The sequence below is a fragment of the Malus sylvestris genome, chromosome 13 (assembly GCF_916048215.2).
Source record: "Malus sylvestris chromosome 13, drMalSylv7.2, whole genome shotgun sequence".
Classification (NCBI taxonomy): Eukaryota; Viridiplantae; Streptophyta; class Magnoliopsida; order Rosales; family Rosaceae; genus Malus; species Malus sylvestris.
This window is the reverse complement of record NC_062272.1, coordinates 28928645-28943703: the sequence shown is the minus strand read 5'-3', so window position 1 is coordinate 28943703 and position 15059 is coordinate 28928645.

Below are 15059 nucleotides of genomic sequence, written 5' to 3'. Positions count from 1 at the left end.
TCAACTATCACCCAAATGCCGTCATAACCATTCTGTGTACAAGGAAGCTTGTACACAAAGTCCATAGTAATATTTTCCCATTTCCATTGTGGAATGGGAATGGCTGCATCAATCTAAACGGCTTCTTCCTTTCAGCTTTAACCTATTGGCAAATGGCACACCTACTCACATATTCGACAATTTCTCTTTTTATACCCAGCCAATAATAAAATGGTCAAATGGTATGATACATCTTGGTACCTCCTAGATGCATTGCATACACCGAAATATGTGCTTCATCAAGGATTTCCTTCTTTAACTCTGTGTTATTCGGTACATACATTTTACACTCCTGCATAAGCATACCATCAATTTTTCAAATCCTGAAATCTTTCTTCTTCCCCTGATTCCTTACTTGAATTATTTCCTGGGTCTCTTCATCATTCATCTGGGCCTCGAGCACATGATCAATTAAAATTGGCCTAACTATAAAATTTGCAAGCAAGGCTTCCTCTCGATCTTCCACTTCTAACTCCACTCTAGTGGACCTTAAATCCACAAGAAGAGGAACATGACAATCATAGATGGCATTAAGTCTAGCTGGAGTTTTCTTACTAAGTGCATCCACCACTGCATTTCAAGACCAGGGTGATACTCAATCGTGCAATCATAATCACTAAGTAACTCTATCCACCTCCGATGCCGAAGATTAAGATCCCTCTGAGTTAAAAGATATTGAAGACTCTTATGATCTGTGAAGATCTTACATTTCTCACAATAAAAATAATGTCTCCAAATCTAAGCAAAGATGATAGTTGCTAACTCTAAATCATGAGTAGGGTAATTCTTCTCATGAGGTTTCAATTGTCTCGAAGCATAAGCAATCACCCTACCATGTTGCATTAATACATAACCCAGACCATATAAAGAAGCATCACTGTAGAACTCAAAATTACCGCTATTATCTGGGAGTGCTAAAACAGGTGCATGAGTGAGATAATACTTCAACTGCTGAAAACTTTGCTCACAATTAGCATCCCACTCAAACTTAACCCTCGTCAATGGCAAAGCAATCACTAAAAAATCCTTTACGAACCTTCTATAATAGTCTGCTAGGCCAAGAAAACTCCATACCTCGGTGACGGTTCGAGGTTGCTCCCAATTCTCTACAGGCGCCACTTTTTGAGAATCCACTTGAATGCCTTGAGCAAAAATGACATGTCCTAAAAATGCCACTTGATCCAACCAAAATTGACATTTGCTAAACTTAGCATACAACTGGTGTTCCCTCAAACTTTTCAACACTAATTTAAGATGTCTAGCATGCTCAACCTTAGACTTAGATTATACTAGAATATCGTCAATGAAGACAATAAAAAACCTATCCAAATATGGCTGGAATACTCGATTCATCAAATCCATAAAAGCTGTTGGTGCATTAATTAACCCGAATGGCATCACAAGAAACTCATAATGACCATATCGAGTCCTGAATGCGGTTTTAGGGACATCTTCGTTTTTAATCTTCAACTGGTAGTAACCCGATCTCAAGTCAATTTTAGAGAATACACAAGCACCTCGGAGTTGATCAAACAAATCATCTATACGGGGTAATGGATAACGGTTCTCAATGGTTACCCGATTCAATTGCCTGTAATCAATGCACAGCCTCAAAGTTCCATCTTTCTTCCTCACAAATAAGACTGGAGCTTCCCAGGGTGAAGTACTAGGCTGAATAAAACCCTTATCCACAAATTCTTGCAATTGAACTTTCAATTCCCTCAATTCAGCAGGAGCCATTCTATAAGGAGTCAAAGATATAGGATTCGTACCTAGAAGTAGATCAATAACGAACTCCACATCTCTATCTGGTAGCAATCTGGGCAAATCATCAAGGAACACATCCGGAATATACCTAACCACACACACATCTTCCACGCTACTAGGGGCATTATCATTCAACACCACATGAGCCAAATATCCCTAACAACCTTTCGACAACAATCTTTTGGCTTTCATGGTAGAAATAACACCATGCCTCAACCCACTAGGTTCTCATACGAATGTAACTTCAGGTAATCCAAGACGATGGAAAGTAACTGTCTTTCCATAACAATCTATCTTGGCACGATTATAGTGCAACCAATCAATGCCCAAAATCACATCAAAATCCACAATGTCCAACGACATAAGATTAGCTGGCATAACAACATCCTCCACCATCACTGGACATCCTCGATATACTCGATCCACAAAACATTTATCCCCTATAGGCATAGAAAACTCTAAATCGTATCCTAGAGGTGTAGGATGAGGTTGCGTCATTTGAGCAAATGCATGAGAAACAACAGAATGCGTAGCACCACAATCAATCAATACTCTAGCAAAATGACTAAGAATATTTAACGTACCCATGATTAAATCAGGATTGTTCTGAGCATCTTGTAATGTCATGTTATGGATACGTCCCTGATTCTGCTGTCATCCACCCTGACCTCTATTAGCATGAACACCTCGTCCTTGTCTTAGGTGACCAGACTGCCTCGAAGATTCTGCACTATTAGCAGCAATCTCTACCTGCTGGGGCTGTCCCCCTTGGTACCACTGGGATCCACCGGTTAAATGTCGTTGATATGGCATAGAACCTCCCTGATACTAAGGGTAACCACCCTGATAATGAAGATCCTGATAGTACTGATATTATCCTAAAGTGTAAGGAGCGGCGTCGCCCTGATAATGATAAGCACCTCCTCGTCCAGTCTGGGCATAACCACTAGATCCTGAAGCTTGCTGGGTCGGCGCAGGTGGTGGTAATGAAGGCTATTAGGGCCTTTGCTGATTCTGAAGGCAATGAGCAGCCCTATGCCCCATCTGTCCACAAGTATAGCATGCACTTCTGCCTCTCCTACACTCACCAAAATGCATATTATTACACATGCGGCATAAAGGAGCACCTGATCCACTTGAACCACCAAAATCCCTTTGCCTCTGAAATCTCGAGCCTCCCAAAAATCTACCATTTCTCATATGCATATTAGAGTTCAAACCTCCACTAGAAGAGCTGGAGCTGCCACCGCTTCTCTTAAAACTCTAGGTATTACGAGGTCCCTGAGATGATTAACCTTTACCTTTATCATCTCGCCTCTAGTTCCCGTTCTTTTCTTCTTCATCTTCACTTTCACTAGGCATGTTCTCTGAGTCCTCAATCCGTAATAAAACCTCATAAAACTCCTGGTAAGTGGTACAAGGAGTCGATGTCGCTATAGAACGCCATTTCTTCTTAGTACCCAACCTGAAGCGACGGAGCATCTCGACTGGATTAGCAGCAACCTCCATATCATATCGAGACAAATCAATGAACTTCCTATAATACTCATTCGCTGACATCTTTCCTTACTTCAAATGGGTAAACTCTTGTTTCTTGCGATCAATGTACTCAAGAGGAATGAACCTTTTCCAAAACAATTGTTTAAACACTTCCCAATCCGCTACAACCTCTAGTGTCATCTGATATAACTCCTGTCTCCACCATGATGCAGGCTTTAGACCTAGAAACTAGGTAGTCATCTCGACCCACCTATCAGGAGGAAGATTTCCCTGACTCTGCATCACAAGGAAAATTTTCTTGACATGGTTGAGCCACTTCTCCACTCCATCATATCCTTCATTTCCCATGAAATGATTCAGTTTTAGATTATACACAGTCTCAAGAGGTGTCCTTTGAGGAGGACGGAACGAAGACTGAATGGCATTAACTATAGTTTCCCCTAATTGAGCAATATCAGGGAAACTAGGCTCAGCTGAGTGACGTGGCTCTCAACGAGGCGGTATAGTTCTGATAGAAGACATCATAAGGATTAGAATATTCATGAGCTATACAGGACTGCTAAACCTAGGCTCTGATACCAAACTGACACACCCCAACCGAGATCGAGGCATGCTGGCCGTCACGTGGGGGTAACGTAGCCATGTGCACAATGCGGAAGTAATAAAGATAAGAGTTATACGGATAAATAAACACCGGAAGCTACTTAGGTGCACTAATAAACAAGAAGTGTAAGGAGTGAGATACAAAAGTAAATACTCCTAATCAGAGCGTAGAAAGTCTAGGTGCAGTCCAATAGGACAAGTACTAATTATACAGTACCATAAGATGTCCTACAAATATTTTATTATGTCAGAACCGCTGAAATCCTCGATGCCACCAACAGCAAGCTTACCTAAAACCTGGAGGGGAGCAAAACAGAAAACGTGAGTGGGAAAAAATAACTGTTTTACAAAACCATTTCATTTCTCAAAAGTTCTAACCTCTCGCCGTAAAACATGTATAATTTTTCCAGAAATAGAATATAAACATAAATATATATGTAAATATCTCAATTCAATTAATGCTTCACATATTCATAATCATAAGTATGCCATGCTAAGATATAACAGAATAAGTAATTCAAGTGAGAAATTCATGGAAAATAACATATTAGCCGGAACCCTTGTAGAAGTCTGTAAGGCTGAATTCATAGCTCTTTAGTCAATCTAGCCGGAGTCACTATAATGACCTACACGGCACTACATTGTACAAAAGTCGGAACCACTAAAAAGGGGTCTGTACGACAAGACTAGGTGTAATATAATTATGCTCAATACTATTCTCTCATGAAAGCTGGGTGATAAATCGCTAGTCATCTACGAGTCGGAACCACTTATAATGGTCTGTACCACAAGACTATGCACCTAAATTGGATCAAATATGAGCATATGGTACGGGAGGTGACATTAATAATAGGCATGTACTATATCTCTAGTTAAATCATAATCACCCTAGGTACAAGTTTATGAGTTCAATGTTTCTCAATTAATCACAACCGTTATTCACATTCACAATTCATAAACTCACTTAGGCTTACCTGAGCATCCACAGTACCACAATTATATATTATGCATCATGTATCCACTCATATATAGAATATAAATTTATATGCATGGCATTTCAAGGCATACTTTCATTTAAATGCATTTTCTGGGAAAATATCAAGTATATAAGTACATACTGAAAACCAAAAGCCCATTCACTGGTATGTCGAAGGGTCGTAGCACCCGAGTCACCCTTGACTGCGCTCGTCCTCGGGATAAGCCTCCCCTATATGCGAAATAACTATAAAAACGTTAATTTAAAGCACATAACCAATACTAGCTAATAACTTCTCATACATTGCTCATATGTTTGAATATACTAACGTGATCTACACAACCTCACGAACATCCTCATATTTTTAGAAAAATTTTCCGACCACCCACGCGCTGCCACGTGCCGACCAGACGCGCCGCCACGCGCCGGCCAGACACGTGCCCACGCGCGGGCATGTGTCAGGCATACTGACGGTAACCCTAATGGCATTAGGGAATATTCTGTCAAAAAACAAGCATATTCCATCAATTATTAACGGCGTCATCTAATGTCGTTAGCATATTTCGTCAAAATTGACGGAATATACCCTCATCTTCTCCGACGAGTCACTAGACGCTGGTGACCTCGCCGGTTTCTAGGTTTAATTTCAAAACCTTATATCTTTCTCGTTTTAACACCAAACTTCATGAAACTTGAACCATTTTGAAGATCTCACCAAGAAGAACAAAACCATACATGAGTCGAGCCCTGAAACCACCGGAAAAAGCCTCGATATTCCGGTAATTCTTAATACTCGTGGTTCTCGATAGTCCGACGTCCAAAATCTTCCAACGAACCACTCCTAGCCTCGTGAAGAGCTCCTTAAGCTACCTATAAGCTTGAAATCCCCAAAAACATGAGATTTTAGGATTGCATGAATAGTACCTAAATCGGAGTTCGAGAGAAACTAGGGTTTTCGAAGGAGTTCTTACCTAAAAATGGTACCATTCAACTCATATGAACCTAAGGAACACGATGGTGTCCCTTCAACCCTCGATCTGCAACTTTCCACTAGTGTTGTTGTTGATCCGTACGTGAGGGAAGGAAAGAGAGTGAGTCTGAGGGAGAGAGAGCATGGGAGAGAAGAGAGAGGAAGAGTTTGTGTGTGTGTGAGTGGTCCACGTGGGTCACCAACCAAAACCACAAAAACTAAGTTCTAATTTGGTCCAAAAATTAAGGAAAGTGTAAGTTTGGACCACAACTAATATGCATATTACACACCACCACTATCACATCCAAGGGTAAAATGGTCAACTCACGTCATCGATAATTTATTTCGGGACGGGCTGTGACATTACACCACAATTTCATATTTTCTCAAAGTTTCAATCCAATTTCATATATTGTCAAGTTTGATTCAATTTCATAGTTTTATATATATTTACTTTTCTATAAATTCAACACATATTGTCAAGTTCGAATTCAATTTCATACTTTTATATATTTACTTTTCTATAAATCTAATTTCAGATATTGTCAAGTTTCAATCTAATTTCATAGTTTTATATATTTACTTTTCTATAAATTCAACATATATTTTCAAGTTTGAATTCAATTTCATGCTTTTATATATTTACTTTTCTATAAACAAGGTTCTAAAAGTCGCTAGGCGCTAGTCGGGCGGCGGGCTGGGGCCTAGCGCCTAGGCGGCTAGGCGGGCGCCTAGGCGAACTAGGCGGATTTAAGTAAATCTATCATATTTCAGGTAAATAAGTGTCTGCTTCTACTTGAAATATATATAATTTCATCATCAACTACAAAATTGAATGCATATATACATGAAGTATTGGAACATAATGAAAACATGTGAAATAAGGATATAATGTTTGTTCATTCAAGTATGCAATAAGTCTCTTATAATTTATTGGAAAAAAACAAAATGCAAAATGAAAGTTATGTATTTTCTGTCTAAGTGAGTTGCAACCTAGGCGGGTCTAGGCGGGTGCCTAGGCGGGCTAGGTAGGTGCCTAGGTGGTCTAGGCGGTGGGCTGGGGCTTAGGCATTAATCGGGGCGGTGAGCTGGGGCCTAGCGCCTAGGCGGTGCTAGGCAGGGATTTTTAGAACAGTGTCTATAAATCTAATTTCATATATTGTCAAGTTTCAATCCAATTTCTTAGTTTTATATATTTACTTTTCTATATATTCAACATATATTGTCAAGTTTGAATTCAATTTCATACTTTTATATATTTATTTTTCTATAAATCTAATTTCATATATTGTCAAGTTTCAATCCAATTTCATACCTATCTTTCTTAGATACCTACCTTTTCTATAATCTACTTTTCTATCTTTCTATAAATCTAATTTTATATATTTGCTTTTTCTTAAATACCTATCTTTCTGTCAAAGTTTCAATCCAAATTTTTCCCAAGAAAATGACTAATGATGCAGGTACGAATTAAACGCTTACCGAAGATGTTACGTTGTGTACTAGCTGGGTTGAAGTTACTCATGATCCAATTTCGGGTAATGAGATGCAGTTGAGAGAAATGTGAGGTCTTATTAATACCAATTATCTTGAGAAAATTGGTGAGAAAAGAACAAAAGAAAAAAAAAATTATTTTATAAATAAAATTATTCATAAGATTAAAAATCTTATCAGAAATTACGAATAAAATTATTTTGTATTATTTTATAAATAAAAAATACTAATATTTTATTGTTATATTTTTTTTCGATTAATGACATATGGCGCAACAAGAACGATTAAAAACCTTATTCGAAATTACAAATAAAATTATTTTTTATTATTTTATAAATAAAAAAAATATTAATATTTTATTACCTGGATTGCCCTAGCACAATGGAGCACGCTGGAACTGCTCTAATTTACCAGCTTAAACCACGCCAAGATCCGCTACTGCCATACCAGCACCTCTCAACTGGAAATCTCTGAGAAAGCCCGAGGAATGGGAAGGGAGCTGGCGGTGCATCAGGGCAAGAGGAAGGGAGTTGGCGCATTAGCGGTTGCAATCCGATCGATTCTTCGAGAGATAAGGTCGAGGCAGCGGTGGAGACCTTGTCGCTTCCCTATCGGGTGAGTTTAGTGAAGTTCTTATGATCCATTTCAAAATTTCCTCAGAAGGCAAAAATTCAAAATTTACTTGGAGATGGATCTGAAGGAGATGTGTGCTGGGGATCAACCAATTGCTGGGTCCTGTAGATTTTGATTGATTTAGGGTTTCATGGTGCGGGAGATTTGGGGCAGAGTCCGACACGGTGGGGGAAGATTGATTTATTCGAATTCAGTCATTTTGTAGTTAATTTTGGTGTATGAGCATAATTGGTAGTGAATTGTAGTTTTTGAGCATGAATTGATGGTTAATTACGTCATTTTTGTGTTACATTTGTTTCCAGTGAACTGAATGTAGGTCTTAGAATTGAGCTAGAATTCGTGTTATATTTTTCTCTGCTGTGAGTAAATTTGGGATCTTGAATTGGTCGTCAAACCCCTGCTTGGATTCTTATGTTCGACACATGCGCTCATTCGATTTTTTTCCTTGATCATGTTGTGTCATAATTTAGAAAACCATTATTGGTTTCATCCTTGGTTTTGTTCGTTAAACTTATTTTTCCCCTTTGTGCAGTGATGCCTGATTGGGAAGGGAGAACCATGTTTGCAGAATTTGGTAGTTTGGAGGAATCAGTTAATATCATGGAGGATTTCCTAATAAATGGAAGATTGTGGTGTGTAAGGATGAATCTTCAGAGACCCTGATTGATGGGGTTCATATTTTCTCTCGACCACCATCAGCCGAAGAGTTGGTAGCAGGGAGCATTGTATTAGCATCAGTATGTGCCGCAATTGGCCACACTTGTTTTATTTGCGAAATGTCTTACAATATTTTGCAGATTAGCACGTCCAATCATTCATTGATTCTGAGTATCCTGCATGTTTTTGCTTATCTGGGTGGAGAGGAGATAAGTTTTTTAACTTTGGCAATTCCAATTTAATGATTATTGTGAAATCTATAGTTATATATCTCGAGGGAGTAAGCTCATCAGATACTGCTAGCTATTTTATTCAATCTGTTAGCAATTCATATGATGCAGGTTTATGAAGACTTGTTGATAGGTTGTGCTTATGTTTTATTTTATTATCCACTTGACTGCCACTGAATATATTGAAGCCAAATTTTCTTGTTTATTATCCACTTGGCAAGTGCTTTCGCCCATGAGCGGTAGGTCTCGGGTTCGAGATTAGGGAGCAGCCTCTCCATAAATGAGGGTAAGGCTAGCCGACATTCACCTCTCCCAGACCCTGCGTAAAGCGGGAGCCTTGTGCACTGGGTATGACCTTTATACAACTAGATTTGCTTCCATTTGGCCTTAAATAATTTGGCCTTTGAATAGATCAATGGTAACATAATGGTATGATCATTCATAGTATGTAGGCTTAGAAGACTAGTTGACTGGTTGTGTTTGGGTTTTACATTATTGTCCGCTTGACTGTCACTGAATGTATTGAAGCCACTCATTTTCTTGTTTATACAGCTAGATTTGCTTCCATTTGGCCTTACCTAATTTTACATTTGAATGGATCAATGGTAATATAATCATATGAACATTCATAGAATGTTGGATTATGAAGACTAGTTGACAGGTTGTGTTTAGGTTTTATATTATTGTCCGCTTGACTGCCATTGAATGTGTTTATACCATACTTGACCAATTCCGAAACTACTGAGCACCGGTCAACATTATACCGTCAAGGATCAAGAAGAGTTTCCCTCCAACTAGGAGGCCAATCATAGCGCGACACATGTTGACATCAGAAGCCAATCATAGCGCGACACATGTTAACATCAGAAGCCAATCACAACACGAGACGTGTCAATGTCAGAATGAAACTAGAAACTCTCTTCTATAAATAGAGATTATTCTCTCATAATATTTCCTAATGTCATTTGTACTAAATCATTCATTAGTACTCACTCAAAGAGAGCTTGAACCTATATGCTTATGTAAACCCTTCACAATTAATGAGAACTCTTCTACTCCATGGACGTAGTCAATTTGGATGAACCACGTACATCTTGTGTTTGCTTTCCTGTCTTTATCTATTTGTATACTTATCCACACTAGTGACCTGAGCAATCTAGCGAAGGTCACAAACTTAACACTTTCTGTTGTACCAAAGTCCTCACTGATTTTGTGCATCAACATTTGACGTCGTCTGTGGGAACGACACTTATTCCCACTCTCTTCAGCTTTGTTAAGCTGGTTTCCATCATTCGTACACTCTCTTTTAACCAGGCATCCTTCTTCAACATGAGAAGCGAAGGAAGCCACATCACGCAGAATGACATCCCTCTTGCACTTGGTGCGAGGCAACGAAAGAAGAAAGGAAAGAGGGTTGCTCTTCAAGCTAAAGTCGATGAGCTAGAAGCTCAGAACAACAAGATAGCAATGAAGAATGAGGTTATCAAAGAGCAGCATGAGAAGCTCTTTAAGATGCTCCACGAAACTAGGCGTACTTAAACACGCGAGCTCGTTACGCCTGTGAACATCGACCATCACTGGGTGTCCCCAACACGGAGGGTCACCTTCCTTCGACATGGGTATATCTGATGAGGAGCGAGTTAATCATCAAAACATTGATTAACATGAGACTTCTCTCAACCCAGCTGCATCGACCCGAAGCAGGAGAAGTGGAGGAAGACATCTCCTTACAGAAGGAGTGGAAGGATCGAAAGTTGTCTTTCGCGACTGTCGAGACTTCCTAAAGCAAGTCGAGACAATCCCATCCATGTAAGCTCGAAGATCAATGACCCAAGGGTCTTTGAAAGACTCGGTCCCCTCCCATGTCCCAGGCCGGCTACCAATTTGGGGAAGGGGCAACAAGTCCTAGAGAAACACAAAGTTATAGGGGACTCAAAGATGTTCCGATAGACATACCTTGGAAGTCAATACGGTGAGTCCAGGGAAAAATCACATGCTTTTGATCAAACCTTCCTACTTCCAAGAGAAGATGGGGATTTACGAAAGAAAGCTCAAGTAGTATATGACTCCACTTAGGACCCTCTTGTCCTACATCTCCTTAAGGAAGTAAACAAGCTGAAGGCCGAACGACAAGCTGAGATACCTGATTGGAACCAGCCTAGGCCTGAACGACAAGCTGAGATACCTGATTGGAACTAACCTAGGCTTGGCCTTCTTACAAGGAGGATCGTTGACAGCCCCTCCAAGCAAAGACAAAGCAAAAGTTTGGCTTGCAACTCTATATTGGAAAGGAGGATCCGATTGAACACCTTAACCTCTTTAAGTCCACCATGGCATACCGGATGCACACCGACGAAGAGCGATGTCTTCTCTTCCCCTCCAACCTCTCTGGCGGAGCTCTAAATTGGTATTGCCTTCTTCAACCTGAGACAGTAGACTCATTTGAAGAATTGAGGAAACTGTTTGTTTCTTAACACATTTTCCAGATCGATCGCTTGCACTCTGCGGATGACTTGTACACTATTCGCCAGAAGCAGACGAGTCATTACATATGTATGCTGGCCACTTGAGCCATGAGTATTCTTGTTGTGCCGAGGCATACAACAAAACTGCCCTCAAAGCTTTCACGACAGGCCTACGTGATTGTTTCTTCAAGTACATGATCAATGCCAACATTAGAAGACTTACTCTGAGGTGATGGCACATGCTTACAACCATGCCTCTGCCGGGGCAAGGACATATCAAGGGAAACCCCCCCACAGCCACCCCTTATTAGCAAGTAAGGAGTGGAAGCTAAATCCAACCAAATGAGAAGACCTCAACCTTCCGAACGGCAGCGATGCCTCATCCAGCCTTACTTAATACTTCGCCAAGTCAACAGACATATCAATCTCAGGGCAAAAGGAAAGATTTCCATATTCACCAGTCCCGTTTTAGTAAAAGGAGTAAGGGATACTATCGCGATAACTAAGGGTATCGCCACGATAATACCCGTCCCCAGGTAGTTAACACAGTGGGCCAAACACGTGTCAGGATAGGTCCTACCTTGAGGTATGAGACATACACGCCTTTGAATGCCACATGCGTGGCCATTTACCCCAACATAGCACACCTGATACCGAAGCCAATGCCAAGGCAGTCGGGGTTACAAGCCCACGAAGAACACGGGCACGTTTTGTTGCTACCACGAACATAACGGCCATGATGGCGAGAAGTGTATCACCCTTCGTGATCATATTAAAGCTTTAACGCGTGAAGGAAAAATTGATCGATTCCTCCTTCACCCTTCAAGGGATAATCGTAACCAACGCCAAGTGAATGTGATATATTCCATAAGCGGCGGCATTCCCATATCTGAATATTCCAATAGGGCCATGAAAAACAGCAAACGAGCTTTAAGGCTGGCCACTAAGTGTTTCACGTGGAAGACATCAGGGGAGGCAAGTATCAAAAACCTAACTGGGATCCAATATGTTTCTACCCTGAGGAAGAAAGAGGTATCATCTACCCTCACAACGTCCCACTGATCGTGGAGGCTCACATAGCCAACTTTGAAGTAAGACGAATCCTGGTAGACACGGGGGCTTCAGTCAATATCATGTTTGCTAAAGCTTTCAGGACACTTAATGTAGCTGAACATTTGCTTGATCGTTCGATTTCTCCTTTGATAAGCTTTTCCGGTGATATCGTGCAACCTATAGGGAGCATACACCTACCTTTCACCATTGGTACAGACCCTTACACAGCTATCATTACCACTAACTTCCTAGTAGTTGATTGCCCAACGGCATACAATGTCATCTTTGGACGCACAAGCATCAATGATCTCAAGGCCATGGTATCCACACATATGTTGATGAAATTTCCAACCCCCTATGGCAATGGTTACATCAGAGGAGAGCAACTTAGTGCACGGTCATGTTACAACACTTTGGTCAAGCAACAACACCTTCCTGTGCCCAAGGAAACCTTTACTATACATGACCAAGTCATAAAGACTAGCCCGGACGAAGCCAACTTGGATCTTCACTATGGCAACAGTCAACTCGACGATCCTCAAGATGACTCTTTCACCCAGCAAGCACAACCCTCTGAAGAGCTGGAGAAGGTTTCTATATCAAAAGATTATCCAGATTGCATGGTGAAGATTGGCACCACCTTGTCACCACCCATTCGGTTGACATTGATCTCTTTTTTACAAGAGAACATTGAGGTATTCGTCTTGTCATACGAGGACATGCCAGACATCTCTCCCGATATCATATGTCATCGCTTGAGTATTGACCCCAAGACCAAGCCGGTGAGACAGAAGCGAAGATCTTATGACGCTGAACGATACAAAGCAATGAAGGCAGAAGTTAAAAAACTCAAAGGCATAGGCTTTGTCTGCGAAGTCAATTACTCAACATGGGTAGCAAATATGGTCTTTGTTAAGAAAAATTCGACCAAAGAAAGTCTTTTGCTCCAAAAGGTCTTGTGGAGAATGTGTGTCGACTACACTAACCTAAACAAAGGATGCCCGAAGGATAGCTTTCCTCTTCCTTTCATAGACAGACTTATAGACTTTACGGCAGAATGTGAACTCCTGAGCTTCATGGATGCTTACTCAGGATACAACCAAATCCTCATGAACCCTCCAGACCAAGAACACACAGCCTTCACTACTGACATGAAACTATATTGCTATAAAATCATACCCTTCGGCCTAAAAAATGCAGGAGCGACTTATCAAAGACTGGTCAATTCAATGTTCGCTGAACAGATTGGGAAAAACATGAAAGTTTATGTTGATGATATGCTAGTCAAGAGCAAACATGCTGACCAACACATCACCAACCTATCTGAAACTTTCACCATTGTGAAGAGGTATCGAATGACGTTGAACCCCAACAAAAGTGCCTTCGGCGTAGGCTCTGGAAAATTCTTAGGCTTCATGATAAGCCAACAAGGCATTGAGGCTAATCCCGAGAAGATCAAAGCAATCTTCGACATGAAGGAACCGGTAACTTCAAAAGACATCCAGAGCCTTACTGGCAAGGTGGTAGCTTTAACTAGGTTCATCTTTAAGGCCACAGATAGATGTGCTCATTTCTTCAAAGCACTTAAAGGAAGTAAGAAGTACATTACATGGACTGATGAATGTGCCGAGGCATTCAAGAACCTCAAGAACTGCATGAGTAAAGCCCCTCTGCTCTCCAAACCTGAGGTTGGTGACACTCATTATCTATCTATCGGTATCAACTTCAGCAGTAAGTTCCGTTCTCATTCGAAAGGATGGTAATGTCGAACGGCCTGTCTACTACGCTAGCAATGCCTTACAAGATGCGGAGACACGATACTCAAACATTGAGAAATTAGCTTTAGCATTGGTCATGTTTGCTTGAAAACTTTGCCCTTACTTCCAAGCACATTCTATCATCGTGCTTACTAATCATCCTCTTCGACAGATACTCCAAAGTCCTGACACTTCTGGACGAATGATCAAATGGGCGATAACATTGGGTGAGTTTGACATCACCTACCAACCAAAGCCAGCTGAGAAGGGCCAAGCAGTGGCAGACTTTATCGTCGACTTCTCATATCCTGTTGACATTGTTTCTATGCCTAAAGAAGTGGTTTCATTACCTTCAGAAGCTCAAAAAATAGAACCAACAGCCCCAACATGGAGTCTATATGTTGATGGCTCGTCCAACCAACAGGGTTGTGGAGCAGGACTAGTCCTTACGACCCCTGACAAAGTTTCGATGGAGTATGCTCTTCGTTTCAAATTTAAGGCATCGAACAATGAGGTCGAATATGAAGCCCTCCTAGCAGACTTACGTTTGGCCAAACACCTTGGAGTTAAACGGATTGATATCTTCAGTGACTCCCAATTGGCGGTTAACCAGGTCACCAACAACTTTGACGCTAAGGATAGCTCCATGGCAGCATATCTGGCACAGACACAATTGTTGCTCAAGTACTTCCATTACCAGATCACCCAAATTCCTCGAACGGCAAACAGTCATGCCGATGCTTTGGCTCGCTTCACCTCAGCGGTGGAAGACAAGATTGGGAGAAAAATTCAGGTTGAATTGTTGGCACCACCAAGCACTATGGCTGCGGAAATGTGCAACTTACAACAGGGGAATAGTTGGATTACCCTTCCAAATGACAAAGTCCAAGCTAAGCAGATTCGATACAAGGCTGC